The following is an 11,006-nucleotide window of genomic DNA, read 5'->3' as shown; positions in this document are numbered from 1 at the left end:
AAGTAGAAAGGTATCCTGTGTTCATGGATTGGAAGAATACTGCTAAAATGTCAATAGTACCAAAAACCATCTATAGATTCAGTGCAACTCCTATCAAGATTCCAAGATATTTTTTACAGAATTAGAAAAAAACACTCCTAAAATTTATATGGAACCACAAAATACCCCAAATAACCAAAGAAATCCTGAGAAAGAAGAACAACATGGAAGGTGTTGTGTCTTTTTGTTTGTTTGTTTTGTTTTTTTGCGGTACACGGGCCTCTCACTGTTCTGTCCTCTCCCATTATGGAGCAACAGTCTCCAGACGCACAGGCTCAGCATCCATGGCTCACGGGGCTAGCTGCTCCGCGGCATCTTCCTGGACCAGGGCATGAACCCGTATCCCCTGCATCAGCAGGCAGAGTCTCAACCACTGCACCACCAGGGAAGCCCGTAGATGTTGTGTTTAAGCTATACTATAAAGCTATAGTAATTAAAATAGTATGGTACTGGAATAAAAATAAATAGAGCAATGGAACAGAATCAAGAACCCAAAAATAAACTCAAGCATATACAGTCAACTAATATTTGACAGCAGATCCAAGAATACTCAATGGAGAAAAGACCATCTCTTCAGTAAATAGTGTTGGGAATATTGGATATTCACATGTACAATAATAAAACTTGATTCATATCTTACACCATTCACAAAAATCAACTCCAAATGAATTAAATGAATGAATTAAGTGACTTAAACCTAAGATCTGAAAACATGAAACTCTGAGAAGAAAACATAGGAAAAAATCTCCTTGACATAGATCTTGGTAATGATTTTTTGGATGTCACATCTGAAACAAAAGCAACAAAATCAAAAATAAACAAGTGGAACTATATAAAGCTAAAAAGCTTCTGCCCAGGAAAAGAAACCACCAACAAAGTGAAAAGACAATCTATAGACTGGGAAAAATATTTGTAAATCATACATCTGATAAGGGGTTAATATTCAAAATATATAAATAATTCATATCACTCAATAGCAAAATAACAAATAATCCAATTAAAATGAGCAAAGGACTTGAATAGACATTTTTCCAAAGAAGATGTATGAATGGCCAGCATGTACATGAAAATACGCTCAATATCACTGTCATCAGGGAAACGTAAATTAAAACCACAGTGAGGTATCACCTCATGCCTGTTAGAATGGCCATCATCACAAGAGATAACAAATGCTTTCATCAATGTGGAAAAAAAGGAGCCCTTGTGCACTGTTGGTGGGATTGTAAATTGGTACAGCCACTGTGGAAAACAGTATGGAAGTTCCTCAAAAATCTAAAAATAGAACTACCGTATGATCCAGCGATTTCACTTCTGGGAATATATCCTAAGGAAATAAAAACACTAACTTGAAAAAATAGCTGCACTCCCTCATTCATAGCAGCATTATTTACAATAGCTAAAACACGGAAACAACTAAGTGTCTACTGATGGATGACTGGATGAAGAAAATGTGGTATAATTTCACAATGGAAAACTATTCAGCCATTAAAAAAAACAACAAGAAGGAAATTCTACCATTTGCAACAACATGGATGGACCCTGAGGGCATTATATGCTAAGTGAAATAAGTCAGACAGAGGAAGACAAATACTGTATGATCTCACTTATATGTGGAATCTAAAACAAAACAAAATAAGAAGCAACCAAGCTCATAGATAAAGAGATCGGTTTTGTGGTTACCAGAGGCAGGGGTTTAGGGGGAGGGGAATTTGAAGGAAGGTGGTCAAAATGTACAAACTTCCAGTTATAAGACAAATTAGTACTTAGGATGTAGCATACATCATAATGACTATAGTTAATATAAGAGAGTAAATCCTAAGAGTTCTCAGCACAGGGAGAAATTTTTTGTTCCTTTTCTTTTTATTGTCTATATGAAATGATGGATGTTAACTGAGTACACTGTGGTAATCATTTTACAATATATGTAAATCAAGCCATCGTGCTGCACACCTTAAACTTATACACTGATGTATATCAATTACTTCTCAATAAAACTGAGGAAAATTTAATCTAAAAAATACCTCTTTGGGGGGTGTGGGGGGAGGAAAACAATTTAAACAGAAAAGAACATATACACAATGGTCTGCACCCTTAATTCATTTCCATTTCTGACACTGCTAAAAATTAAAATGACAAGTAGTCAAAGGCATCAAACTTCCCCAAGCCTGAAGCTTCACCCAGAAAATTAAAACAATAATGCCGAAGTCAAAGAAGAATCTTTAAATGGCAATGAGAATAAACTTCCCCTTCTGATCACCAGCCCCAGGAGAATCCTTGACATGCCTGTGAGACAACAAGTACTAAGCTGATTTCCCAAACTCTCCCTTAAGCCTACTTCCTCCATTTACTGAGAACTTCCACTGGATACCTCCCCACTATTCTCTCATGTACATCCACTGCTGATGCAGAGCTCTAGACTAAATTCAGATATCCTTCCAAGTCTTTTCAGCCTTAACCTCCCACACTTCAAAACCTCAGAAAAATGATATGGTTTGTGAATTTTCTTGTCCTTTTTCTTCCAGCCTCCTAGCTTTTTGACTTGTGTCTCCTGTCCCTGTCTGTAGTCAATCTAATAAACTAATCTAGATTAAGAAATTCCTGAATGATAATAGCTGTAGAAAGCTAAACTCCTCCAATAGCATTTGCATTTTTCTTAGCAACCTTCAAAGATTTAAATCAAAGAATGATAGAAATAGAGATTTTGCAGGTGGGATGGGAGATATTTGGTGGAAGACACCTATGAAATTTGACTTGTACTCCTTAAGCACAACAAGGAATATATGATTTCTTTTTAATGATGTATAATTTCTATGAAAGAAAAGCATCTTGTCTAAAATAATAATTGTGTAAAAGCTAAGAAATTTCACTCTTAATATTGATATCAGTGAACCCCATTATGATAATAACTAAGGTAACTGAAGACTTCCATCCTCCAGATAAAGGGCCACTGAAGGACTCCAGACTCAATGCCACACAATTTCAGTCTGACTCCAGATTCCTTGCCATGGACTTAGGCATATATTAGTTCTCCAGATAAGCAGCTGAATATTCTAAGAGCCACCCAGGTTTATCCACACAAGGAGTTTAATCTGTGATTCGGGGGTGGCCAAATGGGCCCCTAAGACTTCTTTCCCCAACTGCATGCCTCAAAGCTTGGAACCGTACTACTCAAGACTAATTGTCTTGAATTTTAAAGCCCACCATTTCTCTATTAAGAGGGCCCAGGTGAAATCTGAAGCTATGTCTGTTCCACACCTTCAATAGACAATTTTCAATCTAAACCTTCAGCTGGGAGAAGGGCTTTATGGTAGAATTTATAACTCAGGAACTCATGAACCCTTAGTAAGCTGATGACGAACTTTCAGGATCTGTGAACTCTGGGTGTAGAAGCAAAGCTTCCATTTCAACATCAGACTCCTTATTCTTGTTTCTTTGAGAAGTGATAGGAAACATTTAAATGCTTGTAGGTGTACCTTTCTGAAGAAAAGCCCTCAGCTTTCATCACATGCTAGATTAGGTCATTGATACAAAACACTTTAAAGTGATGAAAGAACTCAGGATAAGAAGAAAGGTGCTGCCTAACTCCCTAACACCATACACACAAAAAAACCTCAAAATGGATTAAAGACCTAAATGTAAGGCCAGAAACTATCAAACCCTTAGAGGAAAACATAGGCAGAACACTCTATGACATAAATCACAGCAAGATCCTTTTTGACCCACCTCCTAGAGAAATGGAAATAAAAACAAAAATAAACAAATGGGACCTAATGAAACTTAAAAGCTTTTGCACAGCAAAGGAGACCATAAACAAGATGAAAAGAGAACCATCAGAGTGGGAGAAAATATTTGCAAATGAAGAAACTGACAAAGGATTAATCTCCAAAATTTACAAGACGCTCATGCAGCTCAATATCAAAAAAAAAACAACCCAATCCAAAAATGGGCAGAGCCCTAAATAGACATTTCTCCAAAGATATACAGATTGCCAACAAACACATGAAAGAATGCTCAACATCATTAATCATTAGAGAAATGCAAATGAAAACTACAATGAGATATCATCTCACACCAGTCAGAATGGCCATCACCAAAAAATCTACAAACAGGGCTTCCCTGGTGGCGCAGTTGTTGAGAGTCCGCCTGCCGATGCAGGGGACACGGGTTCGTGCCCCGGCCTGGGAAGATCCCACATGCCACAGAGCGGCTGGGCCCATGAGTCATGGCCGCTGAGCCTGCACATCCGGAGCCTGTGCTCCGCAACGGGAGAGGCCACAACAGTGAGAGGCCTGCGTACCGCCAAAAAAAAAAAAAAATGTCTACAAACTATAAATGCTGGAGATGGTGTGGAGAAAAGGGAACCCTTTTGCACTGTTGGTGGGAATGTAAATTGATACAGCCACTATGGCGAACAGTATGGAGGTTCCTTCAAAAACTAAAACTAGAAATACCATATGACCCAGCAATCCCATTACTGGTCATATACCCTGAGAAAACCATAACTTAAAAAGTGTCATGTACCATATTGTTCATTGCAGCTCTATTTACAATAGCCAGGACATGGAAGCAACCTAAGTGTCCATTGACAGATGAATGGATAAAGAAGATTTGGCACATATATACAATGAAATATTACTCAGCCATAAAAAGAAATGAAACTGAGTTATTTGTAGTGAGGTGGATGGACATAGAGTCTGTCATACAGAGTGAAGTAAGTTAGAAAGAGAAAAACAAATACCATATGCTAACACATATATATGGAATCTAAGAACAAAACACAAAACAAAAAAATGCTCATGAAGAACCTAGGGGCAAGACGGGAATAAGGACACAGACCTACTAGAGAATGGACTTGAGGACATGGGGAGGGGGAAGGGTAAGCTGGGACGAAGTGAAAGAGTGGCATGGACATATATACACTACCAAATGTAAAATAGAAAGCTAGTGGGAAGGAGCCCCATAGCACAGGGAGATCAGCTCGGTGCTTTGTGACCACCTAGAGGGGTGGGTTATGGAGGGTGAGAGGGAGGGAGACGCAAGAGGGAAGAGAGATGGGGATATATGTATATGTACAACTGATTCACTTTGTTATGAAGCAGAAGCTAACACACCATTGTAAAGCAATTATACTCCAATAAAGATGTTAAAAAAAACCTGAAAAAAATAAATTAATTAACTTTTTTTAAAAATGAAGAAGGGTGCAAGGCAGTTCAGTAGTGGTTGGCAGCGTGAGGGTAGGGGAGCAAGTGTGAACAGGAAGGCAGAAAGCTCTTGAGACTAACTGTCCTGTGGTCAAAGCTTGGCTTCACATTCACTGGCTTGTAATCCCAATTCTTGCTCAATAGTGGTCCAGATCATGCCTCTATAGTCGCAGAAGCTCCTCTAACCTACCCTCGGAATGCTCACCCCAGAAGAAACACTCCAGGCCCCTGCTGTTGTACCTGGCCACACAACTTTGCCATAACTTGTTTCCCCACAGTCTAGAATCTCTCCTGAAGGGCTGCATTTTGCACTTGGGCAGGGAAACAACTTCATTCCTCACCTTTCCCTTCTTCTCTTTGGCCCCAAAATTTGGGACATATATAGCAATGTCTTTCTTGCTGCAGCAAGGAGGAAGAAGAGCAGGGATCTATTTCAGGCCTGGGGGACCCCATAAACACAACAGTGTAACAACTCAGCTCTGGCAGAGAGGGTCAGACCTAATGACCAGCCTCCCATAAAGAAATGTCAGCAGTACAGCTATGCCATTCATAGGTTCTCTGGGCAGGTGCAAAAAGTAACCTGTAGGAGAGCTTGAAACTCATCCAGAGTAGGTAATCAGGCATCCACCCATGTAGACAGGGGTAATACATGCAGCCAGAGTTATCTCGGCCTTATGCCTCACCCCAGTGCCTCCACCCCCTTGTATACACATGTGCATACATAAAAGCGCAGTCTCAAAGCTTACCAAAACAAGATGGGGAGAAGAATGTTACTAAGCCTACTGTATAAAATTTGTCATATATAAATAGTAATATATGTCCACTATGGGAAACATAGAAAGGTAGAGAGAAGGGAATAAAAAGTATTCATATTCATACTGCCAGAAGTACCTCCAGGTGTATTTTTCTCCTGATAGTACACAAACTGTACACACCACAGATTTTTCCATTCTGCTTCATTTTCTTGGTTGTAGGGACAGCTCTCAGAAAGATGTTCAGAAGGTAATAAAATAGCCCTGTCAGTGTTTCCTAAAGTCTGTTCATTGTGCTCTATGATGTATATCTTCCTTGGAATATTTATTAATAGGTGCTTCATGTTAATAGTGTTATGTGGTCAAAAAGTTTGAGAAAGCTGGCTTTAACAAAATTAACTTTCTTTACCACTGAATCTTTAATATACAATATACATTATGTATTTGCAAGGGAAAGATCGACTGTGAAACATTTCTTAAATGTATTTTGACCATAGAACCCTTCTCACACAGAGCATTTCATTTCACTAATGTGTTATGAATATGTTAGAAAATGCTGAAACAAAAATTTAGGGAAAAGAAATCCTGTGATCAGTTCTGGCATTGATATTTGACTTTAATCATCTATTGCTGTGTAACAAATTATTTTAACACTTAGAGACTTAAAACAACATTTATCATCTCACAGTTCCTGTGTGGGTCAGAAATTCAGGAGTGGCTTAGTTGGAAGCTAAGGGTCTGGGTCAGGGTATCTCAGAAGGCTGCAAGTTGTTGGTCAGGATCTCAGTCATCTGAAGGTTCCACCAGGGGAGAATCTGCTTCCATGTTCACTCACAGTACCATTGGCAGAATTCAGTTCTCTTCGGGTTGTCAGACTGAAGGCCTCAGTTTCTCACTGGCTATTGACCAAATGCTGTCCCCAGGGGTTCACCATGTGGGCCTCTGCAACTTGCTTCATTATAGCAAGTACATGAGAAGAGCCAAAGAGAGAGAACAAGGAAGAGGGAAGTCACAGTAGTTATAACCTAATCTCGGAAACAGCATCCTATTGCCTCTGGTGTATTCTATTTGCTAGAAGTGAGTCACTAGGTCCAGCTCACACACAGGGAAAGAGTTTATAGAAGAATGTAAATATCAGGAGGGCAGGATCATGGGAGACTGTTTAAGAAGCAGTTAATTACAGCTATTAAAATAGGTAATAAGATCTTCAACCAGAAGTATTCTAAGAGATTATTTGATTTCCATGTTAGAAGATAAGAGAACTAAGGTTCTGTAGGCTTAAATGTGTTTCCCGGGATCACATGTAACCAGGTGGTAAAAATCTTTTAATAGAGACTCAGCAGCCTGCGTCTACATCTGTAAAATGGAAGTAATGATTCCTGGGTTGCCTTTTTCCTCTGTTACCAAACTCAGGTCCAGCTGCTCACCACTTGAAAATCAATACCCAAGAGAGAGGCAAGTGTTGGTAGAAAGTTTCTTTTAATCAGAATGCCAGCAATCTGGAGAGATGGTGGACTCGGTGTCCCCAAAAATCAACTCCGAAGATTCTGCTCAACCATGAAAGTTTTTAAAGGGAAAAGGAAAGTAATCTCAGTTAATCATTGAGTTAGGGGATCAGACTCATACCTGTCTCCCACTGCATGCAGGCTTGTCATCTTCTTGTGACATTTCTTTAGATGCTATCTTTTTTTTGTTTGTTTCCTTTTTAAACGTTTTATTTCTGATTGACCTCTCCACATTTCCTGTGGAACTCACGATGTGGCTGAGAACCAGAGCAAGGCCCCATTTCTGTTGGAGCTCCAATAGCCAGAACGTGCCCCTGCCTAACCGGGCATTTCCCCAAAAAATGTACGGTTTTAGGTTCACGGCCTCTTTCCTTCACCTCCCCTTCCCCCTGCTGTAATGGGAGAACCTGACAAAGGACACCTCCAGCTCCAGCCAGGGCAGTAGTGGGACTGCTGCTGCCCAAGATACCCAAACGTCCGAGTTTTCCTTACTAACTGATGGTGGAGGTGCCCGTCCAAGAAGGGCAAGGAAATGGCCCTCGCCCAGGCCCCTCGAGTTTGAATAAAATGATAAAGGCGGCCGGGCTGCTGGCAGCTCTTCACGTAATAATTATTCCCTCAGGAGAGGAAGGCCAGGCAGCGTGCACGGTGCGCGGCTTACTTCTGAGGTTAATTGTGGACCCAGAGAAACAACAGCCGGATGTGAAGGAAGAAATGTGTTGTAACAGACCCACCATACACAGCAATTCCCAACAGGAGGCGAGGGAGAAAATGGCTTCAGGCCAAACTACCTCCCCCGACCCCGCCAACGCAGGTCCCTCACGTGGGATGGAGGTGGGCCAAGTTCATCAGGTCCAGGCCCCGCCCAGCACAGAGGGGTCTTCACTGCTGGCCTGGGCTCGGGTCCCCTGCCACTCAGAACCCAGCCAACAATGACGGGCGTGGACACGTGTTTTTGTTCCCGCAATTAAACGGACTCGGAAGACGGCAGCAGGCAACTTCACACCAGGTCCTGAGACTCAGAAATACTCCAGCACCAGCTGTGGTCACCAGATCCCCTCACTCCTGGGAGGGCAAATCACACTTTCCCCAGGTCCCCAAAAGTTCTGAAGTTATCACGACAAATGTTATAAAAGAGAACAGAGTGGGAAACACGCTGCGCATCTGCAGCGGGCACCACAGCACCCTCCTTGGCGGGTGTCCACCAAAGTCATTGGCAACCAGCACGCCTGTCGCCACCCTGCGCAGTCGGGGAGCTGTTGGGAGCCCTGGCCACAACCGTCGGCCAGACAGGAGGTTTCCTTTGTCCCTGACCTCACTTTCCAGCAAAATTCAGACTGTGTTATAACTGTGCTCTGAACCTAAAAAGGAGCAGGTTAGTCAGGAGTCACAGGAAATTTACTCTCTGGGAAACAATCTTGCCAACGCCATGAAGAAATCCTGATGAATTTCAAAGGGAAGTTCTGACTAGAGGGGCCTCGAGGGAATGAGGAAGAAGGGTCAGACTCATTTCTGATACAGAACCATCAAGAAAGCAAGTTCGGGGCTGCCGGCTTCAGCTTCCGTAGGTCCGCACGGCTGCATTTCCACCTGTTCCTGCCTACATCCTGCAGAGCTTCAGCGGGAAGTTCTCTGTGATGAGGTGCTCAGGGTGAAGCAGCACAACAATGTTAACCTCGAACTCCACTTTGAAGTTGGTGGTCTCCAGTGTCGGACAGGTGAAGAGCTGGGGGAAGACCATGTATATGGGGACAGAGAGGCCCCGACACACGTCCCCATTGGCTATCTGAATGTTCTGAATTTCTGTGGCATCGCGGGCATACCCTTCTGCACAGCCACAGGTCTCCACGTGCACCAGCTGCAGCTCGATGCTTTTGATGGTGGCCTCCGAGCTCTCCACCACCAGCTCTCGCATTAGTGGGTGTGTGATAACACAGCTGGTCGAGTTGAGATGTCCTCTGATGAGAAATTTGGGGAGCAAGGCTCTCTCTTTGACATTCTGTAAGGTTTCAGGTGTGACAGTGAAGTCCACGGGACTCGGAGTCAGTTTCCCCTTCTAAGGAGCAGAGTGAATGATGAATTCACAGGTCTTAGTCAAGTCCTTGGCCAGCAGGGACCGCCTCATGTCACAGCGCAGGGTATACTTAGTGAGGACCCGACGAGGTAACGTGTGATAAGCCAAGGCCTGGCACACAGCAGCTCTGGGTAAAATGGCAGCTGTTTTGTAGTAAGGATGAGAAAACACAGGCAGCAGGACTGCAAACCCCTGGACGGTATCTAGACTTCACAGGCCAACCTGGGAGATGTGGGTCAGCCCCCAACTCGCTCTCACTCGCTGGGTTCTCTGCATGGGCAGCACTGCACTGGGTGCCAGGGCAAGGGCAGAGCTGTGCCCCACATGGGGAAGAGAAGAGATGCTAGTGACAGTGCTCAGAGTCCTGGAGCTCAGGCCCCCAGGGCATCTCAAAATGAGCTCTTCATACCTTAACCTGAATGTTGACAAAGACGCTGTGATAAGTCTCATACAGAACTCTTACCCTTCACGTGCAGAGGAAATTCAAAAGGAATTTCTGTTTTGCCACTGGGAAATTTTCCTGGTGTCTCCATTTCGATGGTACTGTTGATAATCTGGATGGGTTTAACAGAATTATAGAATGCTTCAAACACACCCACACTCTTGGCGCTGAGTTGGAGGTTCACGGCTCCTTCCACTGTCAAGTAGACTCCCTGGTGCTGGACCGAATCCTTCCCAGATACGACCACCACCCCAGAGAGCATTTCCCTGGTGTGATAAACCTTGTTCGCTCTTTTAACCTTAATGTCCAGGGCGGTCCCCATCTCGAATACTCCGTTTCGGGAAACACTTCCGGCCACGCATGACCCAAGGGAAAGGAGGGCACCCCGTAGATGCTATCTTGTTCACCACTTTTATCACACAGTTTGTTTGCCAGATTACTGAAGGGGAAGCTAAGGAAGAGATCTGGTCATCTGTTAATTACTTACTCTTCATTTCTACTTCTTTAATCTATGGAAATAACCAACAGGTTAGGCAAGATATTGTTTGATCAAAAGATTTAAAAAGTGTGCTAGGGCCAGAAATGAGTAGAGCATGCGGGCGTCTGATTTAAAAGTGAGTTAAAATGTAGCTTTGCTAAATTAACAAGAAACGAGATTTTCTGCTGAGGACGGCTTCCTGATAAGAATTGCTTACAACTGCACCCCCCCCAGGCCCCTGTCAGACATCATTTCATTTCTATGGGATTAGGGACAAAGATCCACCTTCTGTAACTTCATGCTGAGAAAGGGCATTGAGGTCTTATAGTGAACATTATCGACATGGGTTTGAAGCATCTCTCTGCTGACAGCTTTAGTTGCTCATTTACATATAAGGGCAGAACAAGCTACAATTATTTTGATGCCCACAAATATGTAGATTATTATGAGCAATAGTGTTAATCCCATTCTCTTAAGGCCAGTTCTTGGAATTGTGCTAGCCATATATTCAGTAC

General features: G+C 42.6%; 1 pseudogene; it reads right to left on the bottom strand.

The window, feature by feature from the left end:
* Positions 1–8,712: 8,712 nt before the first annotated feature.
* On the bottom strand, positions 8,713–10,335 carry LOC132504168 (vacuolar protein sorting-associated protein 26C-like; annotated as a pseudogene).
* Positions 10,336–11,006: the final 671 nt, after the last annotated feature.

Source organism: Lagenorhynchus albirostris, chromosome 14 (genome assembly GCF_949774975.1).
Source record: "Lagenorhynchus albirostris chromosome 14, mLagAlb1.1, whole genome shotgun sequence".
NCBI lineage: Eukaryota > Metazoa > Chordata > Mammalia > Artiodactyla > Delphinidae > Lagenorhynchus > Lagenorhynchus albirostris.
This window is presented reverse-complemented; position numbering and strand designations above follow the sequence as displayed.